The sequence below is a fragment of the Pleurodeles waltl genome, chromosome 4_2, assembly GCF_031143425.1.
Source record: "Pleurodeles waltl isolate 20211129_DDA chromosome 4_2, aPleWal1.hap1.20221129, whole genome shotgun sequence".
NCBI lineage: Eukaryota > Metazoa > Chordata > Amphibia > Caudata > Salamandridae > Pleurodeles > Pleurodeles waltl.
This window is the reverse complement of record NC_090443.1, coordinates 539,478,991-539,500,876: the sequence shown is the minus strand read 5'-3', so window position 1 is coordinate 539,500,876 and position 21,886 is coordinate 539,478,991.

Here is a 21,886-nt window from a genome sequence, read left to right as displayed (position 1 = left end):
CAAAAGGAAGAAAGAGAAGGGGTTGCAAAGGAATAAAAGAAAGAAGGAAAAGAAAGAATGAGAAAATGAAAACACAACTAAGAGAAGAAAAAGAGCAAACATGTGAGACAAAAGAAAAAATGCATAACTGGACTTTTTATGCCATATTAATTGGACAACCCTGTTGTATATTTTGGTCCATTTGCAATGCAACAGGTCTTGCATTTCCTTGAGTAAGCGCTTTCAGCACTGCAAAACCATAACTGGACTTTTCTTGCCACATAAATTGGTCAACCCTGCCTCATAATTTAGTCTATTCCTTCCATATAATTCCAGTGGCCCTGCATATAACTAGAGCACTTTCATTTACCTTCTTCCTTTATCTGCAGCAAAAATAAAAATGTTACCGTTTAGCATCAGGAGTGATGAGGGTCAAGATTGAGGGGAATCACTGAGGAGTGCCTCAGCCCCATAACTGGAATATCAGAATTGTCAGGCAGTGTTTCAAGTCACACATGGCTTTCTTGGACAGTGTTTCACATCGTTCTCAGTGTTGGAGTAGCAAATACTGCTGAGAGTATGTTTGGAAACACTTTTATATACTCCACTGTCTGCCCATTAAAAAATATGGGGCCTATAAGAAAATACAGATCCGCTGTCAAAGTTATGTATTGGTCCCAGCATCAGCATAACAAAAGTGTTGCGTGTTTCGATAAAGGTAGATGAACAGAGCTAAGTGCTGGGACACCCACTAAAGCAGAGGGGCTGCACGTTATGATGTAGGTTAAGGGTAGAGTACCTTCCAGGGCTGATTTAGGGGTCCAGTACATGTGCAATCAGATTGCTTGAGACAATAACACATAACATGAATGTTTGCAGAAGTAAGCAGTATGCAGTGGATAATCAATCACAGTTCAACTAAGCAGGGCTGTTGCATATAAGAAGTGAAGTGCATTGAAGGATGCATGGTCCATAAACTAGAAACAAATGGGGCTGTGGGACAGCATTGAAGGGCACTCAGCAAGCTTTGTGTGGTCATTCAACCATGCTATAGAACAGGAATGATGGGCACTGACAGGGATGTAAAGTCTCCAATCTAAAATAGCAGGGGTGACTTCAGGCCAAGAGTGAGATGCATTAGCAGGGCTTCTGAGCTTTCCGAACTACAGTAGTAGGGGTGCTGCAGTGTAGTATTGTGGTGCATTGGTCATCCTGTGTATGGTCCCTGGACTATGCTAGTGACACTAATGAATTCTGTTAATTATGTTTCACCCAAGAAAGCATGATCGAAAGCACTCTTATTTCAGATTAGATAATAAATTGACTTTCATCTGCAAGCACAATCGGATTGAAGGGTTTCTATTTGCACAGCCGTGCATGCCAACATCTGGGATCCACTAAGAGGAACATTTAAAAATAATAATAATCGAGACAAATATATTTCGACAATAACTTGCAATGGAGCAAAGGATGTTAGAGGAGAGAAAACATACTGTTAGTGGCCTTAAGCATCTTCTTCCTGTACACAATCACCAAAGTAACAAAGTAACAAACGTAACAGAGTGATCGTGTTAAGGCTGTACATCAGCCTGTCAGTGCGTATACAAAATTACCTATCTCAAAGAGAGCCAGAGATGTACACTAGCACTCATAACCCATTAAAAAAAGCAGCGAGAGCTGGTGATGGGTAATGACATGGGGAGATGAAGGAAAAAGCAATAAAATGCAAGCAGTGACGTGCGTGCGGGAGGTGGCTGAGGGACAGCACGGTGATATGAAGTGGTTTACTTAATATTATTAAAAATAAGTACCTCTTCAGGGGATGGGCACTGATTTGCCTAGAATTGCAGGATGTTGAGCCTCCGGCCGAGACTCAAACCTGGATCCTCAACTTCATAGTCAGCCGCTCTAGTCGTACATCACATAGAGTCACTGTGACGCATTGAGCAAAACACTGCAGCAAATGCTTGTGTAACCACTTGGTGCTCTGCATGAAAGGGTTCATGAGCTCATGCAAGTATGAAACCTCGGCTTGGAAGTAGAGGGGGGAAGGGGCGAGACAGTAGGGGGCTCCCCAATTGGTACTGTGTGCACAAATGACTGTGGAATTGTGGAAACCTCAGGGCACAGTGAGACTACTGGGGCGTTGTATCACTTCCACACCACAACTGTCAGTAATCACATCACAGGTCCTGCAGGGCAGAGTTCATAGCCTACAAAACAGATTCAATAAAAGCATGGTACACGCTAAATTAAAAAGGGAGGAAATTGATCAAACAAATAGATAACTCCAGCAGATCGGCTCTGGCTGGAGTCGAGGAAACAAAAAGCACTGCATCCAACTATGTCCTTTTCTGTTTACATATACTATTGCACTCCTCAAAAAAGATTTTCAGAGCCTTTGGAGCTCAGAAACACATGAGCTTGTGAAGCCACTATATGGAAGCACGGTACCTTACGTAGTAATGAAAATAAAAGATTTACAGGGCCGTTGGAGCCCAGAAACTGAAAACAGTAGGATAAAAAAAAGATTAAAAGGGTCGTCAGACCTCGGAAATGTGAGCGCTTACTAAGAAAATGGTTTAAGCGCAGGGGCAGGGGCAAGGGTGGTTTAGTGTGCCAAGCAGCGATGGGCAGGAGTTGGTGGCGGGGGGACGGCACAGGAAGATTAAGGAAGATGCAATAAAATCCAATCAGTGATGTGTGTGCCCCGGCAAATCGGAGGAGGGGTGCTGGGAGGACTCCACGCAGAATTTAAGGGATGGTGATCACCATGCGTGTCCCTATTACAATGGGGATCCCGCTGATGAAAGGAAACACACAAACGTGTGTGAAGAACTCTGAAGAGCTATTCAGATTTTCTTTTTAAAGTTCGGCAGCAGAAGGTAAAATAGAAGTATGCAGAAGCTCACAAGTCCTGCAGCGATGCTCCAGGGGAGTGAACAAGTTACAACAAGCACTTGGAAAGCAATAGTCTCGAGTTTTCTCCAGTTAGAGCTCTTAGCATTGTAAATTACTGACTGGACTTTTCTTGCCACACAGACTAACAAGAGGAAGACAGCGAGAGCGAGCTGGCCCTGGGAAAGCCCCCCACTGATGTTGGTTCATGTTTACAGAGGGAGCTGGTGGGGAGGAGGGGCTGATTATACACCCACAGTGTAAGACAAACAGGCCAATACTGAAAGAAATACCTTCCTTCAGAAGAGATAAACAGGACAAAGCGTAATTATACAGTAGTTTGTGCTGCTCCCAAAGAGAAAAAGGCAGGACAAAGAGGCAGAACTGACCACTAGCAAGCAGGGATTTTTGAATGACAGTGGAACAAACAAATGAAATCACTGGAACCCACAGTATAAGTATACTTTAAAAGGATACAACACGTTGAACGCTACGCTCGACCTAAAAAGTAGTTTGCCCATGCAGAAGTATATCGGCAATCATGCAATTATCCATGTAACAGGGTCGGTCTGCACGGCGGTAACAAAACTGTCCCAAGGCGGGAAAAATATAAAGCATTTACCAATGGCATCAAGGTATTTTTGAAAGGCAAGCCCATGAACAAGTGATGGGAGTGAGATGGGTGTGGTTAAAAGTGCACAGATAGATTACAACAGAACGCAAGTGCTTGCATGCTCGATCTAAAAAGGAAAGGAATGTGGAAAGATGAAAATGAGAATAAAAGACTGAAAAGAAATAAAAAGAAGGAAAAGAATGAAAAGAAGATAAGATGGGAAGAAAGACTGAAAGATATAAACCAGAGCAGAAGTATCAAAACAACTAAAGAAGGAAAGAAACATGTAAAGACGGAAAGAAAGCTGGAAATAAGTAGCTCTATCAGAAGGATTTTTGGAGATGGGGCAATTTTTGCCAGGCTGTGTTCCTTAATAAGGCCTTGTGGAGTGGTATGGACGAGGCTGTCGGCATGAGTGGCATGTTTCACTGCAATCATAACCCATGTTATAAAACAGCCTGTGTGATAATGACAAACCGTGCTTGTAGCTGACAGGGTATGGGTCTTTAGTGCACATAGGCCTTGAGACCACGTGCTGCACCTACCACCCAAGTATCTCTCACCTCGTTACCAGTGCCACTAGAACAGAGGTAGTGAGTCAACAACAGCTGGTTCCCTTAATTCTCTTCAGCTACGGCTATTTTGCATCCTTTCTGGAAGAGCAGCACTAAGGAGGCTGAGGAGAACACCTCTTACCTTAGCCTGGATCTCCTTCCCTTCATCAAGTTTCACTGACTCCCACTTTATTTATAACTGAGGCAAGAAAGATCAAAGATAGATGGAGGAAAAATAGAAAGAATGAAAGAGAGACTGGGGAAGCCTCCTTTCCCCCAATATCTGTGAGGTGAATTAGCCTTTCCTTAGAAACAAGTGTTGCTTCTTATCTGCTTATATACCTTTACCCATACCTTTAGTTGGCAGGTAATTTAAAAATTGTTCTGTAAAATGCAAACTTGGGCCTCTTTTTTTCACAATTTGTTTTGGAAAGCGCGATGACTTTAACATCCCAGAGGAAGCTATTAATGCACTGTAGTATTTTATTAATGCCCATTAAGAACTTCCTGAAATGCCTATATTCATCGTCAAATTCTTTGCGATTTGAAATGTAAAATACACAATTCAGTGATATTGATCCTGATTTTTTCCAGAACAGGAAGCACGCCCCACAAGAGCAAGTGTCAGGCTCACTTGCTTCACTCACTTACTCAGTGCCACTTGGGGTGTATTCAAAGTAGGGGTGTTCTTTTCCTAGACACTCTGTTACCTGGACTGAACTGAGGCTAATGTGGTCCTTTTTGCTGAGGCTGAGGATCTGCGTAGCCACTTGTAGGTGAGTTGCAATTGAGACATTATTTCAGTGTGATGAACACGTGGAAGATGTTGAAGATTTCCCTTGGTTGGCTGACTGCCTTATTTATAGTCTTTGATTAGGAATATTCTTTTACCCACTTCACTACTTAGTGTTTGAGCCTGGCAGTCATATTCCGTCTTGTACAAGAGACACATGAGGAAATATCCTGTATGGGGGAAATTACATCACTACTGCTTTTTAGAGGATTATCTCTTATAACTATTCAAAATCAGTTGCTCTTCTTGTCCATTTTGTGAACTGTTTGATGTATTCTTGTGGTGTTGTGTTGCCTAGGATTATTGAATGACTTGACCATGACTTGGTTTGTATCTTTAGGTTTGTTATCATGGTGTTGTGTGCAATTAAAAGACCTCCCCTAGGCAAGAAGCTACTGACTATTATGGTGAATCCCAAAGCCTTTAACTTCTCAATTATTTTCTAAGATGATTTTTTTTTGGGTTTGCCTGTCCAAAGTTCTGATTCACATCTTGCCATTAATCTCAGTGAATGAGGAAGGGGTTATAATATCCTATATTGAACTCATATTACTCTTACACTAACTGATAGAAACCATTTTGAAACTTAACATTGAACACAACTTTTACTAACAAAACATTAGCAAAAAAACATACTCTATCAAACAATGATTCTCCAGTTCAATGTATACCCTTGCAAGAACCACACAAAAGAGTGCCCTAACAGTGAATATGCTATGACGCTTTAACAGTGGTCCCTAGTGCTATCACAAATGTGAAGAGCATAATATAATAGATCCTTATCGCAGCATGTCATTCCACAATGGAGGAGATGGAATGGGTTTCACAATAGGCAGTACAGGATAACATGTAACTTAAGGCACCAATCATGTTATGCTGATAATAGGTATCAGTTAGAATGATAATATGTCATCCTAGTTCTGCAATCAATGATCTGAGTAGGCAACAGATACATTTAGGTTGACCGGGTTTTCATTAGACACTTGTTCAGGAGTGGGTCTTTTAATGTCAGGGCCTCATTCTATTGTTTTCTGGTGTAGATAGTTGTTGGAGGTGGGCTAGATGGTGACTGTCCTGATGATTCTTGAAGTCCTGTGTGGGAAAGAGTGTGCTCACCTTGCATTTGCTGTTTACTTGCTGTAGGAAGCAGGGTTCTGGTTGCAGTACCCCCCACACACTTTTTACCTGGTTTTTCAATGAAACTTTAACTAAAGTGCTCTGGGTTCCTGCTAACCAGGCCCTAAGTGCAAGAGTTCCTTCCCCAAAAGAAGACACATGGTCACTTATTCCTCAAGTGGCCAGGCCCTTTAGCACTCCTGTAAGTGCCTAGCAAATGGTACCACTGGTACCTAGGGCATGGGTAGTAAAGTGGGCCCCCAAGAGCTGCAACACAACTTATGCCACTCTAAGGGACCCAACACCTACCTCATGCACCTTAAAAGTAAAAAAACAACATGGCACAAACTTGTGTGCCATGCCCTCTAAACACTACTTGCAATGTTTGTAAGTCACCCCTACAGCAGACCTTTCAGCCCTGAGGCAAGGTGCATTATATTACAAGTAAAGATATATATGCATGAGCAAACATGCCCCTACTATGTCTTTGTCGATTCTTAGACATAGTAAGTGGGCTGGGCACTGGTCAATACTAGTTCCTCAGCTACATAATGGCTTCTCTGAAGATAGGGATGTTTGGTATTGAACATCTCGGATTACTAAACCCTCACTGATTCCAGTGATGGATTTATTAATACATGCACCCTGGGGCACCTTAGAGGTGCCCCTTAAAAACCTACAAACTGGGGGTGAGCTCACTGATTGGCCAGTTCCTGCCAGTCTGCCATCAACAGATGAGAATCTGAACCCCTAGGATGAGAGCCATCGCTTTCTGGAAGTCAGAAACAAAAGCCTGTTCAGGCTGGGGTGTGGAACACCCCTCCCCACAGGATGACCTGATTTCAAAGGCAGGGGGCTTCAGAGAAGCCCATTGCCTTTGGTATGCAGATCTGGCCTCTCTCACAGGGAGATGCAGACCCCCTTCCCAGGACCCATTTGGCACCTGGACAGGTAGTAAAATTAGCTATGCGGGAGGCGTGTTTCATTCCCAGACTGGGAACACTTCTAGGATGACCAGCCTGAGGTGGACAGGACTTAGGAAATTCCACCATTTTGTGTGCAGTGGAATTTAGAAACTCTGAACAGGGTGATGCCCACTCCCTACAGGAAGTGGTCATCTAGAGGGTGTAGTGAAACTAGGGGTAAGTAGCCCATTGGCTAGTACCCTTCACTCACCTTAGCAACCCAGTATTTAGGGGACCCCTGATACCAAACCTTCAGATCTTCGCTGGCTACAAAAGAAGGAGAGGACAAGAAGCCTGTTGAACTTGAGAACCGAGGAGCATGACTGACTTGGCGGCAAACCTGCCTGACCTGAACCAGAAGAATATCTGTCAGGCTGACTTGTGTTCAGCCTGATAGACAATCTTCACCTCAGGAAAAAGGTAGTGTGGTGTGGGCCATCAGCAAGTATCTAAGGACCGCTGTTGGTGTGTACTCAGCTTTTGGTTTAGGCTCTTTGTCAGTTTCAGTCTGGTAAAATCACTTCAAATGACAACTTCTTGACTAAATGTTCTTTAAGGCTCTGTCAAACAAGTTTAGTGTGAGCTTTTTTTGGACTTAGATTTTTCCCTCAATATGTTCCCTTTCATCATTGTTTTTTTGTTTACTTTCAAGGGTATCAGTGCACTGCGCTACACCAAAGTTGAAGAACAGTCTTTAAGGCAACAGTTATGGTGCAATAATTTATGGGAGTAATGCTTGTGTTTTTTAAAGCCCTGCAGCTGAATCTGTTTTTTTAGTTCTTGAAACGGATCTCTGTTGAGTACTTGATTATAGAATTCTCTAACCCACCACCAATTAAGGTGGCCTTCTGTGATATCTGCTGACTTCTGATGGAAGACTAGACAACATCTTCTGCTGCCAGTTTGTCTTCTGGGTCTCTTTTCACAGTGTACCACTGGGTTCGGTGTTGTATACGTGTCTGGAATTGGTGGGGTATACCATAGCAGGAGTGAAGAAGTCATAGACGTTCACTAGGGTGGGCAGCTTCTTGATGTGTAGTGAGTTGATGACTGCAGAACATGTTGAGGTGTTGGCTCTGTAAGTAATGACGTTCATCATAGGGTGGATGGGCATCACTCATCGGCATGGATTTAATTAGGTTTAGTGTGATGGCTGCAGGAGGAGCAGATCATGGCACCCCAAGCATCGGATCGGTGTCACAAACAGCAAAACACTATGTTGCCTGTGGGTGGAGAGGCTCACATTCAGTCACAAACCAAAGATGACACAGATGACAAGGGCACCAAAAGGTGGAAAAAGGTCTCAGGGTATACATGCTTCACTAGCAGTTCGCTCCACTGACATGTTCACTCTCTCAACATCTCCTGCAACATATTTGGTGTTATGATTTTGGTCGGGCTTGGCAACAATTACAGGCCTCTGGTCTTGCAGTCTCTAATGAGAATGTCTCCTAATGGCACACAGAGAAAGACTGGTTTCAAACTCTGAGCTGAATTAAAATACTCTCTCTAAATATTAAGCAGTGTTTCTGTTTCTCATCTTCAGGTTGCAGCTGCAGCAAAGTCTTATTCTCAGCCATGGGGTACACTCCAATCTATTTTGGTGGTGACGGCCATATATCCCTGCCTCTGGTCTCAGCCTTTATCTGATTAAGTGTATAGTGCTCTTTAAAATAAAAATACGAACTCTGAGTAACTCAAAGAAGGCAGTTTATAGTCATTAACAATAGCAGTTTGTCACAGTTTAAATCATCACAGCTTTAAAGTTATCCCTAAAGCTATAGAAGGAAACAATTATTCAAAAGTGTATTTTTATGTAGATGTTGTACAGTTCCATAGTAAAAAATGATGAAAGGGGTACTTTTATTTCATTCTGGTTTTCTTGAAAATAGCAGATTTCCTGGAAGATCCACTGTATATTTTTTAGAGCTGAGCCAGACAGTCCCTTGGCCAACCATGGCTGTTGCTGGGCTCTTGCTTCTACAGTGACTCAGGACATGGAATATGGGATATAAGAAGATGCTGCTTGTGCATACCTGGGAGGAAATCTGTAAATGTCTATGGCCTAGGACTGTAATTACCTTGTCTGCTTGCAGAATGAATGTGATCTTGGACTAGACAAATCATGTTGTTAAAGAGAGTGGGGTCCGACCTACAAGGCTTCTGTACCATGATCTCCCCCTTGGATTCAGCAGCGGCTGCAGCAAATCTCAAGGGAAGGGGTGGTGGAGGGAGAAGGGTAGGGGATAAATAAAAAAAACATATAAATAAAAAAAAGTACCTTTTTCCCGTCGCTGCCTCCTGCCACGTTGCTCCTCTGGTCTTCTTGTTGTGTCCCAGTGAATGCTGGGACACCAGCACAGGCACCCCAGCAATCCTGGCGCTGCTAACATGCTAAACATAGCATGTAAGCAGCATCAGGACTGGTTTGAGCGGCTCATAGTGCCACTCAGACACAATCCTGGGGTCTGTGCTATATACCCAGCCGGGCTGGAGAAACCTAAGTGAGCATATGTGTTTGGTGGGCCTCAGACGGCTGGCCAAACACACATGTGTGCTTAGTGCACTCTCCCCTCTTCCCCTCTACCACCTCCCACAGCCCAGCCCCACCCCACCCTGAACACACTGCTGGCTGAGCCAGCAGATGAAAAATAAAACAATAATTAAATATCACTTTACCTTTCATCTCCTGGGGCCATTGCGAAGGGGCCTCCCATGCTTGGATTCCCTCAGAACTGATAACGCGTCCCACTTTTAATTGTTTAATTTACACAGGGACTCGTTTTAGGCCAATTAACCTTTTGACCCTGATTAGAGACACCTTAAGACGAGATATCTATTCAGCATTTCAATCAGTAGATCAATAACCTCATTGATATTCACAAATAACGATCAATCTATTTAGTTAAGGACATTAATAAGAATCGAAAACACCATGGCCCCTCAGCCATGAATAACCACACAAATTTAGTAAGATTTAGGATATTTAGGGCCATATTTATACTTTTTGACGCAAAACTGCGCTAACGCAGTTTTGCGCCAAAAAAATTAGCGCCGGTTAACGCCATTCTGAAGCGCCATGCGGGCGCCGTATTTATTGAACGGCGTTAGCCGGCGTTAGCCGACCGGCGCTGCCTGGTGTGCGTGAAAAAAAAACACGTACACCAGGCAGCGCCGGCGTAGGGAAAAATGGCGTTTGGGCGTCCAAAAATGGGGCAAGTCAGGCTGAGGCCAAAAAATCGTCTTATCCCGATTTCCTCCATTTTTTTTTGGCGCCCAGACGCCATTAACATGACTCCTGTCTTAGCAAAGACAGGAGTCATGCCCCCTTGCCCAATGGCCATGCCCAGGGGACTTCTGTCCCCTGGGCATGGTCATTGGGCATAGTGGCATGTAGGGGGGCACAAATCAGGCACCCCTATGCCACAAAAAAAAAAAAAAATACTTACCACAACTTACCTTTTCTTCCCTGGGATGGGTCCCTCCAGCCTTGGGTGTCCTCCTGGGGTGGGCAAGGGTGGCAGGGGGTGTCCCTGGGGGCTTGGGAGGGCACCTCTGGCCTCATTCTGAGCCCACAGGTCCCTTAACGCCTGCCCTGACCCAGGCCCTAAAATCCGGCGCAAATGCGGGTTTTTTAGTCCCGCCCACTCCCGGGCGACATTTTTGCCCGGGAGTATAAATACGACGCATATGCATCGCAGTCATTTTTTAAGACGGGAACGCCTACCTTGCATATCATTAACACAAGGAAGGTGTTCACGCCAAAAAATGACGCTAACTCCATGAACTTTGGCGCTAGACGCGTCTAACGCCAAAGTATAAATATGGAGTTAGTTTTGCGTCGAATTCGCGTCGAAAAAAACGACGCAAATTCGGCGCAAACGGAGTAGAAATATGCCCCTTATTCCCTATTTGTTACACTCTACTAGCAAGTTTATTAGTCTCAATACCAGAAAACACATCAACAATGTCAAAATATGGCAACTTGAATAAGACTTTTTCAAAGCAAAGATCATAAACATTAGAACAAAGCACGACGTCAACATGAATTAACTTAGCAGAGAATCATAAGCGCATTATTCAACAAAGCACAGATTCAGGCTTTTGTCTATTTGCACCCGATATTAGTGAATCTCTTAACTAACCTCTAATTAGCATTCACATGTTGGGCTTCATGCAAAACAATTTAGTAACATAAATTTAGAAAACATATAACTATGGCCTCTATCAAAAGAGCAGTTGGTACCTAGAAAGGAAAGGCAAACAGACAATTACAATTTCATTATCATATAGTTACCCTCCGTAATGGGTCAGCATACAGAGTCAGTCTTCGTACTCAGGACATCAGTCGATCCGCCATCGGCCAGGACAGAACAGCAAAGTCACAGCAAGGTAGGGCAAAGCTCTTCCCTCATACGGAGGAGAAGCGTGATATAGGGCAAGGAAAAGATGAGGATGGTTTAAGGTATCAGGCAACAAAGTCTTAAGGCAGAATATCAAAGTAACAGCATGAATGGCTCAGTAAAAGGTGCGTAATGGCTCAATAATGGCTGATTTCTCCTTGTGTCATCCCGTTATATCAAACTTGTCGATCAAGCCTCTAATTTCTAATTGGGCAATATTTGGTGCATCATTATCTCTGTCCAATAATCCGTTGATCACCTTACTAGAATTTTCACCTAAGACAGTTCTCATGCAGTTTCTTGGCTCCTGTGATTTACGTCTTCAACGGGTAGAATGTCAGGTAAGAAAAGTTACACTCGTCGCTCCAGTCAGTAGTTTCATTGTCTTTACCAGTTTAGGCGACCTTGTACCTGTTGCAAATTACACTGTTGCATTTGGCAAGAATGTCTCCTTGAGCAAGTCGGGTCTCATGAGAAAGAATTTACTACGGTTACACACACATTTCTCTAGCATCTGGAAAAGTACAGTTCCATGTCCTTCAGGAAGGCAGCACATTGCACGTCAGAAAAACTCATTTAATATGATACCAGGCAGTTAGGCCCAGACCCTTGCTAACTAAGGCCTAGTGATTAACTTAGCAAAAACTTAACACATAATTCATAATGCTAATATAAAACACACATTAGTACATAATTAATTCATCATTAGTCAAGTTCATTAATCATCGTATACATTGGTGGCCACTCCCCTTGGACATTTCAGACGCGTGCATTAGTAGCACATTAATACATTTTCTCTGCAGTTTCATTATACATTATTTTGCAAGCTTTTCATGTTAATATTGAATATAAAAGCTACACTCCAACAATCCCTCCTCTGATGACTCTTGTCATCATAAAATCCCTTCTTTCACAAATTTTCATTTTCTTAATTCTGTCATTACAATTTCTTACCTTGGTTTTGCCTTTTCATATTTTGCTCTGAACATTTTCTCCCTTTTCTTTTCTTCCCTCCTCGCATTATGTTTTGCCAATTTTGCTTTAATTCTCTTACTAATTTAGCATGATAACCATAGCCCAAATACACAAGCCAAAACAATCACTATTCCCTGTATTAATTTTCCCAATATCCCATGCCAAATACTACTAAACCAGCTTCCCACATGAGCAAGTCCCTTTCCAACCTTTTCCCAAACTCTTGGTTCTTTCAATTCCTTCAAATCTGCATTATCTCTTGTTAGGTTAGGAAGCATACTTCTAATCTCATTACTATTGTCTTGAATATTTGTACAGCAGCGACGCTCATTAAGCATCGTACAGACTCCGCCATTTTTCGCTAAAAGAATGTCTAAAGCAAACCTGTTTTGAAGTGTCATAGCCCTCTCCGCAGCAAGTTCAGTATCCATCAGGAGTATAGCTCCTGTGAAATTTGTCAGCATCTTATCCACAATAGTAGACAACTTTCAAATCTTTATGGAGTTTAAAATAACTCCTGCTGAAGGAATTATTGCTCCAAATGTATCTCCTACTACACCAGCAGCAGTCTCCCTCTTTTGTCTAGTACGAAGTAATTCAGACACCTTCGGAAACTTCTTTAAGTCCTCTAGCTGATATATCTTTGGGAAAACTATCCCCAAATAACATGTCCCATACCATCCCTTAGGAAGACGGTAATAAGCATTAAGTCCACATATATAATAGACCCCAGGGATCGCTGGATCCTGTCCATTTAACATGAACGTCCATTTACTCTGAAACAAAAACACATGCTTACACTCACTCGTTCCCACAAACACATTGTCATAATATGACTTAGGTCGTGTTATGCAAAGCTTACCTACATGTAGTGCATCTAAAGCTAATTACCCTTGTTCCCTAACTCCATTGTAACTCCCACTAATAATAAAGGATCGTTGCTGCAAGCCTTTTTCTAATTTCCCTTTCAAAACCCTTCTTCTATCTTTCATGTGATCTAGAAAGTTTTTCTGTACAGGTGAAAGCAAGCAAGTCAAATTATTGCAGTGTGCATAAGATGTACTAATAGTTATTCTAGCTTCAAAGAACCCTTTAATCAATTTTATGGCATAATATTTAGCTACGCTATTCAAATTTTCTATGATAGGCACATAAGAGAACACCAAGTAGTGGTTGGAATAAAAATATTTTACTTCTTCTTGGTTATAAAAACGTGTTAGTAGCAAACTACAGCTTATCCCGTAGGTTAGGGGTAAACTATGATAGGTAACTCCCTCTTGTACTGAAACAAGAATTTGTGTACACACATAACAAGCTTTCGCATCCATAGTGTCGACATACTCACTCAGTAAGCGATAGAAAACATTAGTAGACAGTTCCCCTTTTGTGTTAGTTTCCTCATGCAAATACTTTGTATCTTGCTCAAACCTCTCCCAAGGTGTTAGTGTAGCAGTTTCAGAAATTGTAGCATTGTTAGTTTCATTCTCATCCACTATTCGCATTTCCACAAACAAAGCTATAATGAATATTACACATACAACATCTAAAGCAACACCCAAATATTTACAACGCTTACTCCCCTCACTGTCATCTCACGTGCTAGGCATGATCTGTAAAGAATCAGAAAGTAAAGTGCTATAAGTGTAAAAAACAACCAACTGAGGATGGCTAAAGCTCTTTTTTTCTTTTTTTCTTCAGCAAGGCAAAGCAAAGTCTTTCTTCAGCAAGTATTTACAGCTTTCTCATTCACTCCCAGGATCCTCGTCAATTCGGTTAGCAGCTTGTCACAATCAGTTCTCAAAAAAGTCACTTCAGGGTAACAGTGTCACATCCGGTAACTTATCAGTCTCTTTTCTCAGGTTTCTTTAATTCAATTTCAACTTTAACACATTCTCTTTTCCTTGTGGCCAAACTCAGGTACCATAGTATTGACCCGGGACCTCACGATCAAAACAGAATGCCAAGAACTCTTGTTGCCACTCAGCTGACGTTGCATATGCCCATTCAGGACCTGCGTACCTTCTATTTGCTACTCTCTTTCTTTTCAATTTGCGGTCACCTTGCAATTCTCCTTTGCTCAGGTCTTCTTTTCTTATGGTATCAACCTCTTCTTCAATTGTCTCATCAACGTCCACTTTTCCTTTTGTCACATGCGATTCTGGCCACTTATCTCCCTTTAAAGTTCCTCTATTGTTTGACTTTCAGTGTGGCAGCTCAATGCCCTCCTCTTTTTCTATGGTGTTTTCTCTTGCTGGACCTGCAACTGGCTCAGGAGGAGTCCAGGCACTCTGACTTCCTTCTGTCTCAAATCCTTCGCCTTCTGGGTCTGTCAGGGGTTCAACTTCAAACCTGTATCCGTCAGCTTCTGGGAGGACCTCTCTTTGGGTCGGTCCTCCTGGTGCCTCAGTTGAGATAGGCTCACCGTCACCCCTCTGGATCTCGTTCACTGTATGAGTGACCAAGCCGTCCTCAACGGGCTCTCCTTCAGTCTCAGTTCCCCTTTGATTACTCTCCGGCCCTGAGACTTCCTTTTCGTTAGCTGTTATTTTCGACAGCTCAATTTCCTCATCAGTCGGACACGTCACCTTCTTTGTGTGACTGGCATGGATCCAGTTTGGAATTACCACACATTTCACAGCAGTAGTAGTTGTCAGTATTACTTGATATGGCCCCTTCCAACGTGGCTCCAAACACGACTTCCTCACGTGTTTCTTGACAACATCCCAGTCACCGGTCTTCAGGTTGTGACCTGGATCATTTATCGGTGGCAGAGTGGTTGCTTCCACCTGGTGAGAGAAAGAGCAGACCACGTCAGCCAGACACTTGCAGTAGTCCAACACCATATCATCCGTGATATTCACAAGAGCATTTGCAGGCACTGCGGGCAATCTCATAGCTCGGCCCATGAGAATTTCATGAGGAGACAGTCCTGTTTTCTTGTTGGGTGTATTTCTCATTGACATTAGCACTAAGGGCAAAGCATCAGGCTATTTCAAATTTGTAGCTACACACATTTTTGCCATTCTCTACTTCAGGGTACCATTCATCTGCTCCACTAATCCTGAGGCTTCAGGGCGGTAACTGCAATGCAACTTTTGTTCGATGTTCAATGCCGCACACAAGAGCTTAACCACCTCATTGTTGGAGTGACTTCCTCTATCTGATTCTAAAGAGATCGGGAACCCAAAACATGGTATCAATTCCCTAAGCAGCAACTTCGCTACTGTGAGGCTGTCATTTCTACGTGTGGGGTATGCTTCAATCCAGTGACTAAAGATACCCACAATCACTAACACGTACCCCAAACCTCCACACACAGGCATTTCAATAAAATCCATTTGCATTCTGCTAAATGGACCTCCTGCTCTCCCAATGTGTCTCAAGTTCACCACTGTCCCTTTCCCCGCATTCATCTGTTTACAGATGATGCACCTGTGACAAATCAGTTCTGCGGCTTGCCTGAATTTCGGGTTGAACCAATCAATCTTGAACAGCCTGATCATGGCATCTCTCCCAATATGTGCTTGACCATGGTAAAACCTTGCAAATTGTGACAGAAGACTGTTCGGCAAAACCATCTTCCCCTCGTCTGAAACCCACAAATCATCTGGTCTTTGTACACATTGCATCTTCAGCCAAGAGCGTTTCTCCTCTCTGCTGGCACGACCCTGCAACAATTTTAATTCCTCCAAAGTGTCAACCACCCTTAATGCGTAACCTGCGCATGTCTCATTTTCTGTTTCTGGTAACAATTCCCACTGATCCTTGAAAGATATACAGTTCAATGCACAAAACCTTGCGACTTGATCTGCATATCCGTTTCCCATTGACACAAAGTCTTGTGATTTTACGAGAGCTGCATTTCACCACGGCAATTTCAAGAGGTAACTGAATTGCGTGCAACAACTCCTTAATTCTTTCACCATTTTTCACTGGCGAACCAGAGGAGGTCAGGAAACCCCTCTGTGACCATAGCTGGCCAAAATCATGGACAATTCCAAACCCGTACCTGCTGTTCTCTATATAGATGGTTACCTTCAGTTTGTCAGCGGCATGGCATGCCCTAGTAAGAGCAACCAATTCAGCCACTTGAGCAGAGTATACTCTTTCAAGCCAAGATGCTTCTAGGATACCAGTGATTGTACACACAGCGTATCCGGCTCTCAGTACTCCTACTGAGTCTCTCAAACACGACCCATCAACAAAGATAATGTAGTCATTCTCTTCCAATTGGGTATCTTTAATGTCAGGTCTCGGTTTGGTGCACAGTTCTGTTACCTCAAGACAATCATGTTCTACCTCCTCAGCATCATCAACCTCTGTATTCTCATTTGGAAGCAAAGTTGCCGGGTTCAATACAGTACATCTTTATAGTGACACATTTGGTGACCTCAATATAATTGTTTCATATTTCATCAATCTGGCATTTGTCATGTGCTGGGTTTTTGTTCGGGTCAGTACAATTTCAACTGAGTGTGGGACCATGACTGTTAAAGGGTGACCCATCACTATGCCTTCACACTGTGTAAGGCTTTGACCATCTGCTGCAACGGCACGCAGACAACCTGGTAAGGCTGCTGCGACTGGGTCCAAAGTAGCTGAAAAATATGCTACTGGTCGGTTTGCACCTCCATGGACCTGTGTCAAGACAGACAAAGAACAAGCATCACGCTCATGACAAAACAGAACAAAAGGCTTCGTGTAGTCAGGCATACCTAAAGCTGGAGCCCTGCACATACGCTCCCATAGCCCAACGAACGCCTTCATCTCTTTCTCTGACATAGTTATGGTATCTGGGCCATCCTTAACCTCCTTAACTGTCAGTCTCACCAATGGCTTGGAGATAACTGAGAAATTCGTAATCCACTGGCGACAGTAGCCCACCATTCCCAGAAACATCCTAACGTCTCTCCGAGATGTCGGGGGATTCATCTGCAATATGGCAGTCACTCTTTCCTTGGATATTTTCCTCGACACTTTCTCAATTAGATGACCTAGATTTTTCACCTTCTTCTGACAGTACTGCAGCTTCTTTGGGGACACTTTATGCCCATTCTTTCCCAGATGGTTTAGTAAGGCAATAGTATCATATTTGCAGTCATCTCTTGTTTTGGAAGCAATTAATAAATCATCAATATACTGCACTAGTGTCGATTGGAAAGGCAATTCCAATGACTCCAAATCCTTCTTCAGGATTTAATTAAAGATGGAAGGTGATTCCGAAAACCCTTGAGGGATTCGACACCAACTGTAAACCTTGTCCAAGAATTTGAAACTGAAAAGGAATTGGCTGTCCTCATGAAGAGGCACAGAGAAGAATGCTTGAGACAAGTCCACGACTGTGAACCACTCTGCATCGCATGGGACCTGGAACATAATTACAGCTGGATTTGGCACCACTGGGCAACACTTCACCACTATGTCATTGATCTTTCTCAAGTCTTGAACAATCCGAACTTTCCCACACGGATTTCTCAACCCCATTATAGATGAATTACATGGGCTGCTCATCACTTCTCTCAGGACCCCCGGCTTCACAAAGTCTGCAATTATCTGCGTAACCTGTATGAGGACATCCTGCGCCATGTGGTACTGCGGTACCTGAGGGAACACAGCATTTGGCTTCACATCTACTTTGACTGGTTCTACTCCTTTTATCAGTCCCACTTCCTTTCCTGTCAAGTCCCACACTTTCTCTGTGACTGTTCCCTGCAAATCTGGCAAATCCGTCACTGTAAACATCGGGAAGAAGCTTATCAAGGGGTATTCCTTGTCTGTTGTCTCCGTCTCAGGCTCGGAGATCTGACCATCATCCCCTTCATCATCACTGTTTGTCTGCACCTCGATCTCTTCATTAGAGCAGGTAATTGAACACTTCGTCTTGCACAGTAAGTCTCTTCCCAGTATGGACACCGGACTTGAATCACAAACCACAAATCTGTGCAATCCCTGGAAGGTACCAATCTCAACCTGAACCGGATCAGTAATCGGGTTAGTCAGGAGCTGGTTTGCCACTCCTACCACCTTCATTGTGCATCCTGAAAGGGGCAACTTCGGAACCTCTGCACTTCTGACTGTAGAGCGTGTAGCTCCTGTGTCAACCAAGAATGATACCTTGTGACCCATTACCTTCCCTTGTACATAAGATCCCCTCTGATCTACTTCTAGGGACGCTGCAAGCCTGCACTCCTCACTATCCGAGCTGTCATCCGACCACTCATTGTTTATTCCATTCTCACCACGCAATGGGAACTGTTGTACTGTGATACTTTGACCCATTCCTTGACCTGTGACCTGTTGAGGAAGCATCACCTGTTGCTGTCCCATTGGTGCTAAGGGCAACTGCATTTGCTGTCTAGGTACCACTGGAATCTGCTGTTGCACTTTCTGCATCTGCACTGGTTGTACACGCGGCATCTGCGCTTGTTGCATGGGTTGAAGACCCTGCATCTGAACCATGTTATTCTGGAAATTCGAATTTGGACCCCTCATTCTAGGTCCTTTAACATTTTGAAATGCATTGACATCTTTGCTTTGTTGAACAACACCCTCCTGCACTATCATCGGGCATTCCCGCTTCCAGTGTCCGACGCCCCCGCCCGCTTGACATGGTAACACCTTCTTCATCCCCTGCACATCATTTTGAACCACTACAGTATTGAAATCCGGACCACGATTCACAAAACCTCCTCTACCTCGACCTCTCGCTTGAGTCTGAAACATTCAGTTCTCTTGCAGCTGTTGCACCATCTGTTGTACTCCATTTCCCTGCATCCCTGCTTGCGTTGCTTTAATTTGCATCACCATCACTTTCTCCTTCAACTTTCTCTGCTTCAACTCAATCTCGTCACTACAGTATTTCGCATACTGTAACACCTCATCAATCGGTTTCGATTGCCAACAGATCAAATGGTTCTTAATCATCTGGCTAATCTCTGGCCTCAGCCCCTCAACGAACCTGAACACAAGGTGATTCATGTCTTTTGCCTCTATGACCTCTGTACCACTGAAATGCTTGAACGCTTTCAACAACCTCTCATAGTAGGCATGTATCGACTCTTTAGCTTCCTGTGCCGTTCGATCAATCTTTTGCCAATCGATATTCTGTGGTAACACCTTCTGCTTCAAAAACTCAATCACCTTATAGTAGTACTTCATTACATCAGGAGACGGTACTCCTGTGACTCTGTCCCTTGCCGGTTCCACTGTCGGCCAGTCAACACTCCTCTTGCACTCAAGCCACAAATCAGCCGGAACTATAATCTCAAACAGCATATTCAGATCATCCCAGAGACACTTTGCAAGCTTCACAAACCAGTCTGTCTGCTGATACCACTCTATTGGCTTTTCCCTCAGCCTGGGGAAATCATTTGTGAATGACAGAATGTCACCTCTAGACCATGTTACATGGACAAGAACCCCTCCAGCTGTTTCTCTCGAGGGTAAAAATTGTATTGTACCGGTATCTGGTGCTTGTTGCGCCTGCTGCTGCTCCGATCAAACACTTTTCCTTTTATCTCTTTTCTTTGCCCATCTGCCTTCCCACTTTTCTAACGCCCCCCAAACTTGGGCGCTCTGCAGTATCTCTTTGAGGTGTGCCTTCATCCCAGTAGATCTCATGTGATCAAAATCTTTAGGCTCAAAGTCTAACCTGTAACTCCTCTTCAGATGTTTGGTGTTGTCTAAATCTATGGCGTATTTATCTGCCAAGTTCGGTAACCTCTGGTGCACCTTGCTCACCTCTTTATTTATTTTCGGGCACAGATATCTCAATTCTGCCTCAGTATAAGACTCTAGTCTGTTTATTCCCTTGCTCCCTTCAACTAACTCAGCTGCTTCTATGCCCAACCTCACAAAATTCAGGTACTCCTCTCTTTCTGTCGCAGGAGTAGTCTGTGGTGTATTCAGCTTGTCTAACTATTCATTCAATTGTTGCACAGTTAAACCTTGCAACAAGATATTTCCAGCCTGTATCATAGGTGTTTGTGGCATATTCGCACTTGGAACTTGCGGAGTCAGTAACCCCAAACCTGATTGTCGCATGGCATCTGGAGAAACCCCTATCGGACTGAAGTCTAACAAGGACCTAGACCTCTCTACCATCTGTTCCAGGGGAGTCATCCCTTGAGAGCTCCCCATGAACCCTCCTCTTGTCATATCCTGGGTCATTACTCCCTGATCACACACGCTAGGCTTGTCCTGCGCATACAATGGTACTGGTGGACCAACCGTAATGGGTAAGGATATGGCGGCTGGTGCCGGCTTCTTTCCCGCAACCTGTGCAACACTGACCGCCATATTCTGGTTCATTATATGTGCCGTAGCTAACTGCGGTCCTGTGACTGAAGTATAACCCGGAGCCACCTGTTGCTGCGGCTGGGGCAGTAAAAGTGGAGTTGGCTCAATCTGCACTAACTTTGATCTCATATATGTCTGATCAGGCGGCACCATCAAAGTCGTAGTTGTCTCTAGAATTGGGACATCAGGGTAGAGCCTCTGAACTGGTGGTGGCTGCAACTGTGTCTGCATCTCTGGGGCAGTAGACACACTGGCACTATTCTGTATCGGAGCCGGTGTCGCAACTGCATTTACCTGTGCTGTATTCGCTGTCCCCTGATTCTGTGTTGAATTTACAGGACCTGCACTAGTACTTGGTCTATTGTCATCCATAGCATATGGCGGTGGACGATCATGTAACAACTGATTGAGGAACTCATCATCATCTGAGTCATCTTCGTCTGCCCAAGACTTCTTAGTCTCCTTTCCCTTGCTAGAGCTTTTGTCCATTTTACAAGTGGCCTTTCTTCTCTGTGTGTTGGCTTCTTGAGTTATTGCCGGAAACATTCTAACTCTGTCTATTATTTCCCTTCTCCACATCCTATGCTCACTATCCCACCTTGCCTGCGCTAGTGTCTTTTCTGCCTTTCTCCTTCTCCTCTCAAATATCGGTTGTCCTTGTCGTATGGCCATCAATTCCCAAATTGCTAACGCCTCAGACTGTGCTGGCCTCTGGGCGGCTTTTGCTCGTTTAACGCCTTCCGCAAATTCTCTAGAATCCCTATGTTAAATGACCCATTCTCTGGAAACGCCAAGTACCCGTCTTTCTCTGTTAATTTGCACCATTGCTTTAGCCAAAGACATGGCGCGACCCCCTTCTCCTCCATTACGGCATAAGCCGGAGTATCCTCTGGCGGTGTAGGCTCCCCCACACTCGCGGTAATGTACACATCTCCCCTCAAAGCGCTCCTTACAGCCTTGAAGAACTTCATTTTTGCATCTTTTTATTTCGTTTATAACTGAATCAGGAAGTGACTTTAATTCCCAGAACACCCTTCGCCTACCTTCTCAACCAATTGCCTCTCACAGACGGCTGCCAATCCGTGCGCAACCCTTCTCACTAACCGACCTATCCCAGCGCGGCTCCAATGAAGTCACACTCACACACACTGCGGCTGACAAAGTCTTGCGGCTTGTCTCCTTCACTCTCAATTCACACAAAACTAATGCAATATATTGCGAGCACTAACAAAACTCAAATTTGCCGGTTTACTACAGGAAGGGTAACACAATCGCTTCAGAACTTTACAGAG